Genomic DNA, 19,188 nt, shown 5'->3' with positions numbered 1-19,188 from the left:
TTCTGCCCCTTTGAAAAGAAGCAGAAGCCAACAGAACCCTGAGCGGAGAGCCGGGTTGCTTCTGACGCCGCCCCCACCCGCCCCACGCTCTCTCTGGCTCACCTGCCTTATTTCTGGAAGTGGGTTGTTCAATAATTCAGGAGGAGCAAGAATCAGCATATCTTAGAGCATACTTGATGTGCCAACACACAGACTGCAGACTGTTTCATTTCAATTAGCCTCTTTGTTGCCAGCAAAAGCCTGGCAAAGCCCCCAGCGAGTGGCCGGGCCTGCCGGGGTCCCTTTCTCCCCATTCCTCCTGCCTCGGCCGCTCCCTCGCCTCCTCGGTTTATCCGCGATTGTTCCCGCCGTATCACCTTACCTTGGATCAAGTGTCTTTGCCAGCGCACAGGCCGGGGCCGCCTCCCTCCTGACTCTCTGATCTCTGGGCTAATTGGCTCAGGTGTAAAGTGAGCCGGTGGGCTGCGGCTTTGAAGTGGCGGTGCAGTGCCTGCGGACCCTCCCCGTCTGCACGTCAAATGCCAGCCGCGGCCCCAGCTTGCCACGAGGGCCGCTAATAAAAAAACCAATGGGCGCCATCAGGCTGTGCTGCCAGGCTCTGGGCCGAGCGCTACCTGACTGTGAGTGCGTCGTTAGTTCTGCAGGCTGGGCCTGGCTGCGACGGGACCTGGGCTTAACGAGAGGGGGCCTGAGCCAGGGCTTGCCAGGTGAAGGCACCCCACGCTTTGATCAGTGCAGTTGCTTCACGTTACAGGTGCAGGGCCAGCTCGCCGTCCGTGCGGTGCTCTGCCTGACCACTGTGTAACCACTGAACGGTCAGCCCCACGGCACAGAGACCGCTGGCTGCCTGGCCTGATGTCCTTTCTCAGCCTCTTCAAAGGGCGTGCAGGGCTCCGGCCTCGGCGGTGTGACCCAGAGACCGCTTTAAAAAGGAGCAAAGGCAGGTGCAGCCAACTCCGATTTTGCCCAGATTCTGTTTTCAACACTCAAACCTATGGGGTGAAAAGGGCACCGAGTGTGAGCTCCTTCCCGAGAAGTCTGGCCGCCGGACACTCCCCGGAATCCTGCTCGCCTTCGGGAACCGCGTGAGGACCCGTCCCCTCGGCCACCCCCTCAAGCTCTGCTCTGTGTCCGGAACTCGCAGAACTCCCTGTGCTCAGCTTGAGGCTAAACCCGCAGCTCCTTTCACGCCCTCTTCCTGATGAGTTATTTTGAGAAACCAGACTTTCACGTAACCATGGCAGATGTAGGGAGCAGGCTTCAGTCTGATTTAAAGGATACACTTGGGACTCCCATGAACTGCACAGCAGCTGCCCATGGCCAGACCCTGGACTGCCTGTGTGCTCAGGACTGCAGCTTGGGGACCTCAAAACCACCTATGAGGTATAATTTGTTCTGCAGACAGCATTCTCCCACTTGATTATTCCCAAGAAGGAAATGCTAAGATTTGTGCTGGGAAAATATTTTAAAAATCCTCACAACAAGATAAAATTGTTGGCTTGTCATATAGATCAAGCATAATTTTATAATCTTCCATCTGCAGCACTTATTAAGTTATGTAATGTGGGACGTATATACAAAGGAATATTACTCAACCATGAAAAAGATGAAAGCTGTGCCATTTGCAGAGACACAGATGGACCTAGAGACTGTCATACAGAGTGAAGTAAGTCAGAAAGAGAAAAACAAACATCATATATTAATGCATATATGTGGAATCTAGAAAAATGGTACAGATGAACCTGTTTGAAAAGCAGAAATGGAGATGGAGAGAACAGATGTGTGGACACCGAGAAGGGAAGGGGAGGGTGGGGTGAATTTTGAGACTGACACGTATACTCTGCTGCGTGTGAAATAGATACATGAAGAGAACCTCCTGTGCAGCACAGGGAGCTCTGCTCGGCGCTCCGAGTGGACGGAGATCCAAACAGAGGGGCTACGTGTGCATGCACAGCTGCTTCACTTCATTGTACAGCAGAACCTGACGTGACACTGTAAAGCAACTATCCTCCAATAAAGGTATTTTTAAAAGCTATAAAACTGTGCTCTAGATAAAATAAATGACTACCCACTTGAATATCAAGAAAACTCGTTTTGTCTCCTTCGTTTAGTGATGCACATGAAGTTTTTATGAGGGTTTTTAAGACAACTGAGACTGATGCATCTCTCCCCGCCCCCCGACTCACATCAATTCCTCTTACTTGGTCATTTGAATACAGAACTCATTTAAATTCTCCAAGCCACATTCTGGACCTACAAACTTTCCAGAGGTGCTTTGAAGAGTCACACCTCATGCACTCTTGACATTTTCAGGGAAACAATGGACCACGGTCTCTGCAGAATGGTTTAACTCCCTGGCCCTTGGTTTTTAATTATTACTGAGGGAGAAAGCCTGGGGAACGAGGAATTAACGTAATGTCCAGCCTTTCCCCCGAAGCTCGGCTAATTAGTGAGCAGCAACTAAATGACCGCCTCGTTCTGTGAGGGCGGTTTGGAGGATGCTTGCAGACAGAGAGAAAAAAAAAAACGAAAAACCAGCAACTCAAGTTCATTATCTACTGCCTGAATCTATCAGATGGTGCAGTATTTAAGCAAAGACGTGGCTTTACACAGGTGTATTGCATTAAAGGAAACGTGCTTCATGTAGAAAATCACATCTAGAAAGGTTAAGGCACTGAGGTTTTTTTCACATAGCCCCTTAAGTTTGGCAGAGGTGTGCTATTCTGGGCTTTCTGCATATTTTACGTCTATCATCTCTGGAGACCTGAGCTGCATGTCAGGAGCGAAGGGAAATGGCAGCTGAATCCCGGGGTACAGTCTGGCCGCCTTGTCATGATCCGCATGATCGTTCCACAAATCCTTCAGGACGGGCGTGGAGAGAGGGGCTCTCCAAGTTCCGTGAGATTTGACAGAGGATGCTGGAGTGTCGGGGAACAGCCCTGGTCCCCCGGCTCGCGGACGGAGGGGCGGCTGCGTCAGGTTGGCCCGCGAGATGGTCTGGCCTCCCTTGCCTGACAACCCACCCGCTGTCCGTGAGGGAAATGGACAGGGAGGGATGAGACCCACCAGCAGCACCGGCCCACTTGACAGATGGGGAAACCGAGGCAGGGTTCGCAGTCAGGTAGCTGAATTGTGTGTTTATTGCGAAGCCTTCAGTCACCTTCTTGCCTCACAGCGAACACTGTTCAAGGACACGGCTCCACGGAAACGCCCGCTCCTGGGAACAGAGCATCACGTTTCCTGGAACAAAGCAGCAGAAGTCACAGAAGTTGTAGCAGTCTGTTTTTGTCATCGGCTTGTTTGTGTGCATATCTGTGTTTAAGTGGGAGCGTCACCTTGAGATGCTATAAAGGAACTGAAGGCAAGGGTGGTTTTATTCATCACCTTCCACGAAGGAGGAGGCCACCAAGAGTTTGTTAAACACACAAAGGAAGGAGCCTTCGGAGCCACCTGCCCACAAAGCCCCCGACACAGGTGCTGGGCGGGAAAGAGCACGGCGCTCACTCAGGGGCCAGGTGACCTTCCGGGGCTTCTGTGCGGCAGACGGGCTGCTGGCGTGGTGTCCACGGGGGTCTGTCTCTCCGCCGACCACGGGAAGGTCATTAACACAGGCGCACCACTCACCTGGTCCAGCTACTCCTGAGGACACTGTTATAATGAGCCTTCCTGTGTGATTTTGCAAGCGCTATTCTTTGAGAAGCTTAGAGCTCATTACCGACATTATCCTGCAAATTCTCCAAACACCCAAAGAAGTGTTTTCGTATATTTATTCCTTTTCCCCCAGTCCAGCCCCAGAGAAGAGCTTTGAGGAAGAGAGGTCATCTTTGCGACTAGTGGATCATTATACTCCCGGTTAATTTAATGCAAATGACCCACATGAGTGATCTATGCCCGAAACATGGTTTTTCTAGGTATTATTTTTTGATCTGAATTTTCAAGAATTGTTCACAGTCCTCACTGAATTTTTAAAATTTGCAGATAGCACGTCAGTAATTCCTTCCCGAATGGCACTGCTCTGTCGCTTGTTAAGGAGTGTAAATGTAGGTATTCTTCACATTGAGTTAATTCTGGAATATTTTACTGAAAACATTCATCCCAGTTGTCTCATCTCCTCTGTCTTTTGTCTCTGTTCCCTCATCTTCTTTTCCTCCCGGCACCATCTTCCCCAGCCCTGCACGGTCACGCTCATGTTCCTCCCATCAAGCTGGTTTTTCAGTCCGAATTGTCCTCCCACTCTGCGCCAGCCACAGAGACAGCAAGTGTCCTAGTCAGTAAGGACCATGGTCAGCAGACAAGAAGGAGGCTATGACTCCAAGTCCATGTTCACAATCTGTGTGATCTCACAACCACAGTTAACAGATAAGAGTCCCCTGTGTGTCGGGAACCTTTCTAAGCTCCTCCCGGGGACTCACTGAACCCCACCCCGTATAATTAGGCAGGTGCTACTACCATCCACACCTTCTGGAGGAAAAGGCACACAGCGGCTGACCCCCCAGGGGGGACACCTCAAAGCTGATGCACAGGTGTGAAGCCTGAAGTGAGCCAAGGGTGACTTAAGGATCTTTGCTGACTCCAAGAATCAGAAGACTTGGTTTTATTGTCTCCATTTTCCTGAACGACCAAGGTCTGGTTTGAGCAAGGAGAGAAGTACATTAGGACTCCAGGTCTGCTGTTGAAGGCTGCACTGTCTGCAGAAGTCTGGGGCTTCAGAGCTCACCTTTGACTACATTTCAAAAGAACAAAGCTACTGCAGCTCCAACAGGTGAAAGCTTACTTGTCCCTTGCAGCACACTTCTAGAGGTCCTCAGCCCAGGGCCAGCGAGGTGTCGAGAAGAGTCCACGAGAGACCTGAATGCTATTTATCCATGTGCTCCCAAGAAAACTTGCCAGTGAGTCTGTCTTTTTTGGTCAAGGATGTAGAGGCATCCCAGGAATTTCCATTAGGTGGAATCCTACTTATGTCTCATTGGGCCTCAACCATCTGTACCTATAAAGGAGTATCCCTTAGTTAGATGTGGAAATGTGCCTAGAATAAAGTTCTGCAAGTAGGGAAGATGAAAAAATAAGAGACAAAGACTAGTCTCTGCCACAGGGAGGGCATTGAAGAAAAAATAAAATTTGCTTGTTTTCAAATGGAGTCTTATCTCTAGGAGGGAAAACAATGTAAATTAAAAACATATATCCACATTTTGTCCTTTCTAAAGGCAAATTTGGATTATCTGTAATGCATAAGAAATTCCAACCAATAAACTAAATTAAAGAGAGCCTAGGCTGATATCAACCTAGACAAGTGATAGAAGCAAATGAATATCTCTCTAGAAGAAATATCATCACCCAAACCCCTCTGAATTCTCTACACTGAGATATCCCAATATAAGTTTACACTTTAAAAATGTAGGAAACCTACATACAAAATCAACATGAACACAAAAATAGGCAGGGAAAAAATAGTAAAAGATTTCAGATGTTTGAATATTCATGTACATAACACAAAGTAGGTATGTCTAAAATTTTTAAAAGGAAGAAAAGACTATAGAAAATATCATGTTTGGCATAGTACCAAAAAGAAGTACAAGAATGAAAAATGCTAACAATGAAAATAAAACAAACAAACCCTCAGTGAATGCTCACAGAACTAGAGACAGCTAAAGGGTGACTAGATAATTGGACGATAGCTCTGAAGAAATTATCCTGAATGTAAGACAGAAAGTAATAGAAACCAAACAGAAATAATTTTAAAAGTATGGAGGTTGTTAAACAGCCCTAATCAGTCTACTCAGGTTCCCAGGAGGTGAAAAGACAGAAAATAGGAGAAAACAGAATGCAAAAATAAATAAATAAATAAATAAAATGGCAGTGCATTTTCCAGATTTGATAAAATACCTACTTTCCGATTTAGGCTCACAACTTCCAAACTAGAAAAACAAAACAAACAAAAGAATTCTAACCCTAGACGTGTTCTAGTAAAATTGCTGAAACTTGTAGACAAACGTCAGATTTCTAAAAATAGCCAAGGGAAAGAGATGGTTTGCTTAACATGCTGCCAATCCAGAACTTTGTATTCATGAAGGAAGACCACATTCAAGAGTAAAGTCATTGTAAAATAAGTGACTCTGAGTGAAATATCAAAAATGCAATATCTGCTGCACAAGTATTAGTAAGATGAGGCCATCATAACAATAGAAATCATGGGCCAATCTCACTACTGTATTGAAAACACAAAATACCAAACAAAATCAACAAACTGAATGCAACAAAAAAATTAATTTAAGAAGTAATGAGTACATTTTGAGCAAGCTGAGCTTATCCCAGAAATGTAAGATGATTTAGCATTAGGGAATGCATCAAACAAATTTGCCATATTAACTAATTTGATGAGAAAAGAGAATATATCTGTGACAATAGGTGTGCAAAAAGCATTTGATACAACTTACTACCATGATTTCTTATTAAAAAAAAACAAAAAACTCTTTTGAATTAAGAGCAGGAGAAAACTCTCTTAACTTGAAAGAATGTCTACCAGGAAGCCTACGGCAAATATCATGGAGGAGGTGAATCTTTAGAACCATCTCCTTAAATTAGAAACAAGACAAAAACATTTACCAGTAAGCTTTTGTTTCTATATTCTACGGGAAGTCCTAGCCACCAAAATAAAGCAGGAGAAGTATTGAACTGTGATAGGAGAGGCTACAATGTTCTTTTTTTTCATAAATTTTTCTAGTCAGAAAACCCAGAGTAATGTACAAACTGTTAGCTCAATAACAGAAATTAGTGTATTTTCTACATATAAACTCAATATACAAAAATTTATCTTAATACATCAGAAAAAAAAAGATGTAATTTAGAAAATACACAATAGTGTATAAAAGATAATGTAGATAATTTTTAGAGAAAATGACACAGATTTATTATAGATAAATTTACTTATTAAAGAAAGTCTAAAGGGAAGATATATTTGTAGATTTAAAGATCTATTTTCCCCCTAAGTTGTTCTATATATTTAATGCATTGACAGTAAAAATTCTTGGTTTCTCAAGGAGCTTGAGGATGAATGAAAACTTGCTGTAGGAGAAAAATGAGATTGCCCTGTTAACTCCAAAAACTTACTATAAAATCATTGTGTTGTGATTTGTATTCTCCAAAAAGACACGTTCATGCCCTAACCCCCAACACCTGTGATGCAGGGTCTTCAGGGAGGTAATTACTGAAATGGGACCACATTGGAATAGTGTGGGTTCTAAACCCAGCGTGACTGCTGACCTCGTAAGAGGGGAAGAGACACACCCACACACACCCACACACACCCACACACACCCACACACACGCAGAGGGGAGCGCCAGGGAAAGTGAAGGCTGAGGTTGGCGCGAGGCTCCCTCAGCCAAGGGACACCCAGGGCTTCCAGTCACCACCAGAAGCTGGAAGAGACGGGAAAAAACCTTCAGAGGCAGCGTGGCTCTGCAAAGCCCTGGACCTGGACTTTTGGCCTTGGGGGCTCAGACAATAAATTTCTATTGCTTTAAGTTGCTTGATTTGTGGTACTTGGTTATGACAGACAATGGAACTAATCCCCATGGTATATGTCTGTTAGTGGCTCAGTCATGTCCGACTCTTTGCAACCCCATGGACTGTAGCCCGCCAGGCTCTTCTCTCCACGGGATTCTCCAGGGGGGAATACTGCAGTGGATTGCCATGCCCTTCTTCAGGGCATCTTCCCAACCCAGGGATCGAACCCACATCTGTTATGTCTCCTGCACTGGCAGGTGAATTCTTTACCACTAGCGCCACCTGGGAAGTCCATGGTAATATACCATAATATTGATTCAGTAATAGACAACAGAACAGGAAAAAGACTGGAAACACATCCAAAGCTGTGTGGATGTCTGGCAGTCAACAGAGGTGGTTCTCAAAACCAGGAGGGAGGGTGGATGGCTTCACAACCGGGTTAGGAAAGTGGTTGTATTAGCCGCTCAGTCGTATCTGACTCTGCGATGCCACGGACTGGAGCACACCAGGCCCCTTTGCCCATGGGATTCTCCAGGCAAGAACACTGGAGTGCATGCAAAAGCGGTCAGGGGGTCCCTAACATGCATGACATTCAAAATACTAAATACGACACAGGTGGTTTTGCAATTGTTTTGAAAAATAATCTTCTGGAGTTATAATTAGGAAATATTTCCAACACAAGAGACAAAACAATGAGCCGGGAAGAAAAGGATGAAGCCCTGCAACCAAGGCGGTCGAGTGTGGGCAAAGGACAGAGACGGGGACGAAGCGAGACAGGCCTGCCTGGCTCAAGACTGTCTCTAGTGCCAGCTGAGCGTTGATGTTCAGGGAGAAGCCAGGCTTCCAGTCTCTGCTCCTGACACATTTTCTCTCCTTCAGAAGCACCTTCTGGCTCCTGGTTAGACACCCACACACATCACTGCTCTGGTTAATGTGAAAGAGGAGGCCACTCAGATCCATTAGTATTTCAGGCCTTCATCCCTGTAACTACAAACCACAGTGTGACCCTCATCCAACATTTTGCATCTGTGCATTAAGTGTTTGGGGCGCATGTACCCCATATGCTTTATGCTGAATCTCTGCATGGGTACAGCTCGTGTGATGGTTAGCTTTGTGCGTCACCTGGGCCACGGGTGCCCAGGTGTTTGATTCAGTGTCATTCTGGGTGTGTCGGTGAAGGTGTTTCCCACGAGATTAGCCTTTGGATCAGTGGACCGAGGACACAGCTGGACCTCCCCAGTGTGGGTGGGCGGCTTCCAGTCAGTCCACTGAAGGCCTGGATAGGAGGAAAAGGCTGGGTCGGGGGAATGTGCTGTCTCTCCCTGCCTGTCTTTGAGCTGGGACACCCCTCTTCTCCTCCCTCTGGACTTGGACTAGGATTTTCACTGTTGACTCTGCTAGTTCTCAGACCTTCAGACTCAGACGGGGCTACACCAGTGGCTGCCCTGGGTCTCCCTCTCACCTCCATTGTTGCATGAGTTGCTTCTCCATCTCTCTCTAGTAGCTAGTTAGCCAGCTATTGTCTATCATCTATTATCTATCACCTATTTATCTGTCACTTCATGGTAAATAGATGTGGGAAACAGTGACAGATTTTATTTTCTTGGGCTCCAAAATCACTGCAGATGGTGACTGCAGCCATGAAATTAAAAGATACTTGCTCCTTGGAAGAAAAGCTATGACCAACCTAGACAGCATATTAAAAAGCAGAGACATTACTTTGCCAACAAAAGTCCATCTAGTCAAGGCTATGATTTTCCAATAGTCATGTATGGATGTGAGATTTGGACTATAAAGAAGACTAAGCCCCAAAGAACTGATGCTTACAAACTGTGTTGCTGGAGAAGACTCTTGAGAGTCCCTTGGACTGCAAGGAGATCCAACCAGTCCATCCTAAAGGAAATCAACCCTAATTATTCATTGGAAGGACTGATGTTGACACTGAAACTCCAATACTTTGGCCACCTGATTCAAAGAGCTGACTCATTGGAAAAGACCCTGATGCTGGGAAAGATTGAGGGCAGGAGGAGAGGGCGGGGCAGAGGGGCAGCTGGTCAGGTAGTGTCCGTGACTCAATGGACATGAGTTTGGGTAAACTCTGGGAGTTGGTGATGGACAGGGAGGCCTGGTGTGCTGCAGGTCATACAGTCGCAGAGTCAGACACAACTGAGTGACTGAACAATTTATCTATCTACCTACCTATCCATGTTCTATCTATCTATGTACCTATTAACTATTATCAATCTAACAGTGAATCGATCAGTCTATCCATCTATCCATCCTATTGGTTCTGTTCCTCTGGAGAACTCCAATAAACTCTGATATGCCATTCACCCTTCCTCATTCAGGAAGAAGATTAGAACATGGGCCTTGAATGGAGATTCAAGCTCTGTCATTGGGCTGGACAACCCTGAGGGAAATGATCATCCCTTCTGGGTTCCATATCAAGTAAACACACACATACATGCACACACACCCCCCTCTGTCTGTCCTTATATCACTGGTGATACAGTCATTGACATTCAGTGTAACAATCCCTTTACAGATTTTGCATCATCTTCCAGCTCTGAAACTGGACATAAATAGGAGAAGATGACAAAGGCACAGACTGTAAGCCCCTGTGGTCTGAACGCTTTCCTGTGAGCTCTCTCTGGAGCCCTCTGCACAGGTGACCCTCAGAGCGTCTGCGTGATTCCTCAGACCTCAGCTGGACGATTTTGTGCACAAGGCTAAGTGCCAGGCTAAGACAGGAACGCTGCCTCTAACATAGGGTGAGGCAGCAACTTTTGAGAAGCTAAAAATACTTATTTAAATGTTCAAAATTACTTTGGGGTTAATTTTCCCTTCCAAGACCACCAGGCAGACCCCCTGCCAGGCACACAGTGCGCGTGCTTGTCCCCCACTGCTAGGACAGCTGCCAGTTACTTTCTTCCCATTATTTTCAGACCGCGGGGCAGTTTGGGGACTGAAGTCAGCGCACACACGTAGAGCGACGTGGGGAGACGAGGGAAGCGGGGCTTTTGTTCCCAGCTTCCAAGCCCAACAGTCGTTGGGTCTTTACCGTCGAGCTGGCTGGTGCCCGTGACCCTCAGACAGGAGACGCTCGCCTTCCTCCAGCACCTCAGTTCCTCAACAACCTAAGTCCGTGGAGAACAACGTCCTGCTTTTCTGGGGCAGGCAGGCCCATGGCCAGGACTTGCGCTGGGGGCCCTACAAGATGGCCAAGGTTGAGGTGGGAATCCCCGTGGAAGGAAGGGAGGGATTCCCCCACAGAAGGTGACCCAACATCCTCCTCGTTCAGGAGGGTCAGGATGGCAGTGACCCGCAGCTCTGGGTGAACCTCTGCCCCGGTGTGAGTCAGCTGGCCTTCTGTTCTAAGCTATCTGAAACCCTCACTCTGGACACTCTGGGAGCCCAGGGCAGGACTCCTGTAACCTTGCTGAGCTGACCTGAGCCCCCCGCCCTCTCCCACATGACCCTCCCTGTTCCTCTTCCTCCAGCTCCATCCTCTGACCAGCGGCCACTTGGATGGGGGCTGGGGTAGGGTGGGGTGGGGCAGGGGAGACAGAGCTTCTCCTCCTGCAGGTCCTCAGACCCCACCTCCTGGAGGCTCAGGGACTTTATGCTGCCTGAACATTGAAGACACTCCTTAAGAAACTCACCATTCAGAAAACTGAGGTCATGGCATGGGGTCCCATTACTTCATCGGAAATAGATGGGGAAACAATGGCAACAGTGACAGACTTTATTTTCTTGGGCTCCAAAATCACTGCAGATGGTGACTGCAGCCATGAAATTAAAAGATGCTTGCTCCTTGAAAGAAAAGCTATGACCAACCTAGACAGCATATTAAAAAGCAGAGACATTACTTTACCAACAAAGGTCCATCTAGTCAAAGCTATGGTTTTTCCAGCAGTCATGTATGGATGTGAGAGTTGGACTATAAAGAAAGCTGAGTGCCAAAGAATTGATGCTTTTGAACTGTGGTGTTGGAGAAGACTTTTCTTGAGAGTCCCTTGGACAGCAAGGAGATCCAACCAGTCCATCCTAAAGGAAATCAACCCTGAATATTCATTGGAAGGACTGATGCTGAAGCTGAAGCTCCAATACTTTGGCCACCTGATGCAAAGAACTGACTCATTGGAAAAGACGCTGATGCTGGGCAAAATTGAAGGTGGGAGGAAAAGGGGATGACAGAGGATGAGATGGTTGGATGGCATCACCGACTTGATGGGCATGAGTTTGAGCAAACTCCGGGAGTTGGTGATGGACAGGGAAGCTGGGAGTGCTGCAGTCTATGGGGTAGCCAAAAGTCAGATACTACTGAGAGTCTGAACTGAGCTGAACTGAAGAAGCCCAACCCGCCTGCTGAAGATCTGTGCTGAATTATATTGCTCTCATGATCCTGCATTCAAGCTCTGTAATTGTGTATTCAAAGCAAATGCATTATTTAAACAATAATACACTGTCTGTTAGTTCCTGGCTGGGTTAATGGTTGGCTAAAGCAATTACAGGGCCCCAGGGAGGGACTTACAGGAGAAGCACTGAGGTGCACAACCAGTTGATGTACACCTCTTCTTTATGGTGGGAACTGCAGGTTTGTATACACTGTGCTGGGCTTCCCTGGTGGCTCAGATGCTAGAGAATCTGCCTTCCGTGCAGGAGGCGGGTTCGATCCCTGGGTCGGGAAGATCCCTTGGAGAAGGGGGTGGCTACTTACTTCAATATTCTTGCCTGGAGAATTCCATGGTCAGAGGAGCCTGGTGGGCTACAGTTCATGGGATAGCAAAGAGTCAGACGTGACTGAAGCGATTTACCACGCACACACACAAGCTGGTGGCTTTACGTGTGCCTGACTCTCACAATCACAACACTATGTGATACACAAATCATGTCTCATTTTAAAATCCCAGTAATGACGTCCACCATTCATCAGTGCCTTCTACATTCTAAATTATTTGCTAAGAATTTTTTACATCTCATCCCCTCAAAAATGTAATAAAGAAGTTTAATTATTCTTGCTTACAGTGAGGAGACTATTGTTTATTCACGTTGTATGAAAGTATGAACTGGCCCTGGGCCTTGAACCTGAGTCTGGCCGTCCAGGCTGTGATAGACTGTGGAGACACATCCCAGATTTCCTGAAGCTCCTCGGCTTGTAGGAGCCACACTGACGGGTGGATATCACCAGGGTTGGCATTCATCCTCGTCTGATCAGGAGGGCTCCAGCTTGTACTTGTTGTCCTGGAATTACTGCTGAAACTGTTTTGTTGGTATGACAGATTATAAGGTCCCTGGGGCTGTTGCCGGTGAGCTGAGCCTCAGTTTTCGCCCTGAGAGCTGGTCTCTGCTCACCAGGTGGGTCGGGGCAGAGCCAGGGAGAGGCCCAGGGCTCCTGCCGGAAAACACACCTTCCAGGGGCACCTCCTTTGAGTCTCAGACAGAGAGGTTGACCTGAGAGGGAGCTGAAATCCGCCCCAGTGCTCCCAGGTCTGTGAGAGTCCAGCCTTGACACTGCGTCCTTAACAACTTTGTGGCAGACACACTCTCTGGAGTGTGGGCGCAAACCTAGACTGGCTTCTGGCCAACCGAGTGTAACAGCGTGGGGAGAGCCACTCCCACAGTCGGGTCACGTTATACAAGGCTCTGTCTTAGCAGATGGGGCAGCAGGGGGTCCCTGTGGCAGAGAGAGGGGCAGAAACACGGTGGTCTCCTGGGGCCAAGAGAGAGGGTCCCAGTTGAGCGCTGGCAAGCTGACAGAGGCTTCAGTGCCGCAAGTACAGGGAGCTGGGTCTACTGACAGTGCGACTGAGCTGGGGGCACGTCCTTCTCCAGCTGAGTCTCTGATGAGGCTGCATCCTCGGTCAGCATCTGAGATGTAGCCTGGTGGTCCTGGACTAGAGTGTGAGGCTACCCATGGTTGTACATAGGACCTACAGAAGTGAGCAGATGGTGAGTGGGTGTTGTTTTGAGCCATTTGTCTCTTTGGTCAGAGCCAGTCACGCTCAGCTCAGCGTCCACCCCACGCTGCTCTAACCCTGCCTCCTCCAGCATCAGCCTTTTCTACAGAGACCTCTGGGTAAAGGCGGTGACTCAGACCTCCCACCTGGGTTGTGACAAGGGCTTTATCCATGCAGATCAATTGCTGCAAATGGTGGAACTGATCAGGCCCTTCCCATATCAAGGCCACCTTCATCCTCAGGGTCAAGTTTAAATGCAATGATGTAGTTTAGAAGCCAGTGTACCACCAAACCCAGATGACCTCACCCCCTTCAAGCCACCCTGACAACTTCAGTCAACCTGGCTTTGTCTGTGACCTGTCACAAACCCACGCACCTGACATCCATCTGTTGCTTCCTAATTCTCTGGTAAGAGAGTGAAAGAGCCAGCTTAAGACTAAATATTAAAAAAAAAAAAAAAAAACTAAGATCATGGCATCTGGTCCCATTACTGCATGAAAAATGAAAAATGTGGAAGGAGAGACCGATTTCATCTTCTTGACTCCCAAATCGCTGCCGATGGTGACTGCAGCCATGAAATCAGAAGACGATTGCTTCTTGGCAGGAAAGTGATGACACACCAAGACAGTGTGTTGGAAAGCAGATACGTTGCTCTGCCGAGAAAGGTCCTCATAGTCAAGGCTATGGTCTTCCCAGTGGTCACATTCGGTTGTGAAAGCCGGACCATAAAGAAGGAAGAGGGCCAAAGAATTAATGCCTTCGAACTGTGGTGCTGGAGGAGACTCCTGAAATTCCTTTGGACAGCAAGGAGATCTAACCAGTCAATCTTGAGGGAGATCAACCCTGAATACTCATTGGAAAGACTGATGCTGAAGCTGAAGCTCCGGTATTTTGGTCATTTGAAGGGGATAGACAGTTCACTGAAGAAGTCCCTGAGGAGGGGACTGAGGGCAGAAGAAAAGGGCGTCAGAGGATGAGATGGTTGGGTGAGATGGCATCACAGGTGCAATGAACATGAACTTGGGCAAACTCCGGGAGATGGTGAAAGACAGGGAGGCCTGGGGTGCTGCAATTCATGGGGTTGCAAAGAGTTGGGCATGACTGGGCGACTGAACAACAAGTTCTCTGGTCTCCCACAGGACACCAGTTCTCCCAGGAGCTGAACTTCTCTAATCTCCCCTCCTGACCTGTGGATTCCTGGCCCGAGCTCCTTGCTTCTCCAGTTCTTCTCTATGTGAGCAGCCATTTCACTGCTGTGGCATTTTCTGTCCCCTTGAATTAGCCAGGGCTCATCAGGGGAACAGAACCCACAGGATGTTACAGAGCAGGCCAGGCTTATCAGAATCAGAACAGACTTTTCTGTTATAAGGCAGGTGTGCATACACACATGTGCCTGTACCTGTGTGCACACACTCACATACACACACACATGTCCAAGTGCACAGGACCCATTCCTCCCCATCAGACCCTCTGGCCACGCCTGGCAGCCCTGGTAATAGACGGTCTATGCCCCCCGCAACTCTGCACGTTCTCACAGCCTTCACACTCAACGTTCAGTTTCTCCCCCTCCAAGCAGGGCTGCCAGACCGCGGGGGTGTTAATGAGCTGGCAGCTTGGAATGTCATTAGGGGCCCTGAGGACGGTGGCTCTGGGTGGCTCAGGTGCCCAGATCACCCCCTGCCCTGCTGGGCATGGGGGCTGGGCAGAGCGGCTCCACTTTCGCTGATTTCCCCCAAAGTGATACCAAGAGTCGACACTTAATGATAATGAATTGAATTGTTCCTATCCAAAGTGGATGGACTGGCAGCATTCTGGAAACTGAGAGATTCTGGATGCCGGCTAAGAAAACAAAAGTAATTGGATTACATGAGGAAAATGAGATAAACATTCATTAAAATTACAGTAACAGGCTGTGATGAATGAGCCGGCAGAGGAGCATGGTGGGCCCCAGGCCCCCTCTGCTAGGCCAAGGGCCCTGAGTGTCCCCTGTCCTGAGGAATGTCCTCGCCGCTCAGCTCAGGGGGATGGCATTTGGTTTCCCTAAAGGTTCTTTCAAGAAGGCTAACCTTTTAAAGGTACCTTTACTTTTTCATGATCAGCTCTCAAAAGTGTTCCAGTGGAGTTAAGACCTTCCAGATGGACAGCATTTTTTTGAAATCATTTTCTTTGGAATCCATAATTCTGGACATTTTGATGGGGGCAAAGGCCGGCCCCCTCAGGATCCGCCTTCAGCATCCTTGGTCCTGGGTGTTCTCGGGAGGGAAACCGCTTTTATGCCAACGTCCACACACCCCCAGACCCTCATTTACGGTGACACATAGAAAGGTCCTAGAGTGGGAGGAGACCCCCTGGGCCCTGAGAGTCCTCGGTTCTGTGACGACTGGCTTGTCCTTCTTCAGCTTCACTGAACTAAGCAGACGGGCTGGTAAGTGGTGTGAGGCGTCTGGTGAAGTGGCATCTGGCTAGGCTGGTAGCAGACCCCGTCAGCTAAAGCCTCAGGTGTATCCATCACTCTTACCCAGCTCCGGACAGAGGCCACGACCTCTGCAAGCCAGCCCTCTGGGGAGTTAGCAGCCCGGTCCTCTCAGAACTGTGTCTATGGCTGAAGGACGTCAGGACGAGGGTCCTCATTGCAGAACCAGGCCTGCAGACTGCCCGTGGGCAGCAGAGAAGCAAGTTTGAGACACGCCCCTTCCTGCCTCGTCAGCTGAGCCCAGGCCTCTGGCAGATAGGGTGGACGCTGTCTTGGAGGAGGCCATACAGGGCCACTGAGGGACAGCTGGCGTCCACCTGCCCCCCCAGCGGGGGCACCCAGTGTCCGGGGCTCTCAGCCCTTCCTGGACCCCCACTGAGGGAGAGGACGGATAGAACAGGGAGCCCAGGAGGCGGAAACCGGGAGAGGGCTGGACCAGGCCGAGAGAACCCGCTCTGCCCTCTGGTGAGTCCTGTGAACGTGAGACAGGCCGTCGACAGCTCCCTCTCAGGGCCTCAGTCTTCTTATCCGTGCAAAGGGCTCAATGGCAGGATCTCCTGGGGTCCCTGGGAGGGTGAATGAAGTAACACATACCAAGGGTCCAGCGAAATACAGAGCCTGGGAAGGAAGTACCGACCAGCATCCGTGCATGAGATGCTAACCCTGGTGAGAGTGACTGTAGGAGCTGAGGTGGAATGTGGGTTGATGGAGACGTGAAGGAGGTGCCTTAAAAAGCTAACAGTGGAGCTGCCACATGGGAGAATTCCTTGGACTGTATAGTCCACGGGGTCGCAAAAAGTCGGACACGACTGAGCGACTTTTGCACACACACACACACGATCCAGTAATCTCACTCCTGGGTGTATATCCAGACAAAACCATGACGCAAAAAGATATGTGCACCACTGTGTTCCTAGCACCACTATTTACAATAGCCAAGACTTACAATCACCAAGACCTGGACATGAGTTTGAGTAGGCTCTGGGAATTGGTGATGGACGGGGAAGCCTGGTGTGCTGCAGTCCATGGGGTTGCAAAGAGTCAGACACGACTGAGCTACTGAACTGAAGACTTGGAAACAAACTAAATGTCCATTGACAGAGGAATGTATAAAGAAGATGGGGTACATATATACACTGGAATACTACTCAGCCATAACAATGATGAAAAATGCAATTTGCAGCAACATAGATGGATAGAGATTATCATACTAAGAGAAATAAGTCGGACAGAGAAAGGCAAACACCATATGGTATTATTCATATGTGGAATCTAGAAAATGACACAAATGAACATATTTACAAAGCAGAAACAGACTCATAGAAAAGAAAATTATAGTTACCAAAAAGGAAGGGGGGATAAATTAAGAGTTTGGGACTAAGACATACACTTTACTATATGTAAAATGGATGAACAACAAGGACCTACTGTATGGCACAGGGAACTACATTTGGTATTTTGTAATAACCTGTAATGGAAAAGAATGTAACTCATTGGAAAAGACTCTGATGCTGGGAAAGATTGAAGGCAGGAGGAGAAGAGGGCATCAGAGGATGAGATGGTTGGACGGCATCACCAACTCTATGGACGTGAGTTTGAGCAAGCTCTGGGAGATGGTGAAGGACAAGCAAGCCTGGTGTGCTGCAGTCCATGGGGTCATGGAGTCACAAAAAGTCACACAAGCCTTAGTGACTGAACAACAACAACATATGTATATATGTATAACTGAACCATTTTGCTGTGCACCTGAAACTAACACAATTTTGCCAATCAACCTTATTTCCACCTGATAAAAGAGAATTATGACTGTAAAGCGCAAGTGCCTTTCTGTTGCTGGGGGAGGGGCCAGATGTCTCCTGAGCCCCAAGGGCCCTGGGGGCCAGGGCGACTTAAAGAGACACCCAGGGCCACTTTTGTCCTGGTGAATCGCCTCCCCCGCCAAAACCACTGGCTTCATGCCTCCGGGCAGCGTCTCTTCCCTTCCTGGCTTTTCTCCTGGAGGTGGAGTTGGGGGAGAGGACCTTACCTGACCCCAAGACAGAGCACCTGAGGTCTGCTCTGCTCCTGACGGAGACTTGGGGGGGTCTCCATTTGCTCTGATCACGTCAGCCTGCATGGATGCCCCGCCCCCTGCCACAGGCCGCTGGGTTGCCATGGAGGCTGTCACCTGGGAGACCATCACCCAGCAAGGGCAACCTGCAGTGCTCTGCCCTCTGTGGTCTGTGCCGCCCTCCAGGGTGCTCCCAAAGGATGCATCTGGCCCCCGGGGATGACGTGATCTCCATCCAGACAGGGTCTCCTGTGAGCGGTGCCAGGACAGGGCTGAGCCGGACTGTCTAGAGAACAGCTCGCGCGGCCACCCCACAGGGGAGCCTCGTGTACGGATGTCACCCACTTGGTCCTGGACTGAGCCTCCAGCCCGCCTTTGTCCCAGATACACCCTCCCTGACGAGCGTCTGGAGTCCCGGTGCCCTGGGGACCCTCCCACAGTGTGTCTGTCCCCCACATAGACAACAAGAACCCAAGGCCATGTAGGGATGAGCAGAGCCCCTAAGCAGCGGCCCCAGCTAGTCCTCCTTGCAGGCAGGAGTTTCTGCTTTCTACCCTCAGACCATCACATCTTCTACCTTCTCCTGGAAGAGGTGGCCATGTCTGGCCTCCTCGGTCTTCGGGGATTTGGAGACAGGCTGGAGCTGGCTCAGTGGCAGGCAGCATGCCCAGTGACTGCTCTACAGGGAGTCCGAAAAGGGGAAAGAATGTTTTAAAATGTGTAAACAAATACAGACGCAACCTAGACTTTTTCATGATGTTCTGAAGAAGACCACATTGCTTACCCCACATGTGTCTTTTTTGCCATAAACTACATGGAAAACTGGAGCTCAGGCTGTAATGATCATACACCTAAGCCAAGAATATTTATGCATAATTTGCTTCCATTATGTTCAGTCTTACGCAGTGATTCATGAATCAACCGCAGAGCTTCCTTTCATGGCCTGCCTGCCCTACCAAGGTCAGACGATGCTGTGCTGGCTCTGAGCATGCAGGGGCAGCCACCTGACCCCGCAGGCCTCCAGGAAGCCCTTTCTTCTCAGCAAAGAGCCAGCTGTGCCCGTGGTCAGCAGGGGGATTTGCTTTGCACCTGGGAGGAGCTGTCACAAATTCCCCGGTGGAAGATGCTGTGAGACACGATCATTCTTCTGCATAAAAATGGCAGATCCTGAGAAGGAGAACAGGACAGACGCTGGCAGGCT

The 19,188-nt window shown here is 48.8% G+C and overlaps 1 long non-coding RNA gene across 1 annotated transcript; it reads right to left on the bottom strand.

The window, feature by feature from the left end:
- Positions 1-2,106: 2,106 nt before the first annotated feature.
- LOC145516601 (uncharacterized) lies at positions 2,107-18,072 on the bottom strand. The gene is made up of 2 exons (XR_014061534.1): positions 17,964-18,072; positions 2,107-4,987 (listed from the first exon to the last, which is right to left on the bottom strand). It is a non-coding gene; the product is annotated as an uncharacterized LOC145516601 (long non-coding RNA).
- Between the last annotated feature and the right edge of the window lie 1,116 nt (positions 18,073-19,188).

Source organism: Giraffa tippelskirchi, chromosome 8 (genome assembly GCF_054371585.1).
Source record: "Giraffa tippelskirchi isolate mGirTip1 chromosome 8, T2T-mGirTip1v1.2.pri, whole genome shotgun sequence".
Classification (NCBI taxonomy): domain Eukaryota; kingdom Metazoa; phylum Chordata; class Mammalia; order Artiodactyla; family Giraffidae; genus Giraffa; species Giraffa tippelskirchi.
Note: the sequence above shows the minus strand (reverse complement) of the source record. Positions and strands in the feature narration are given on the sequence as shown.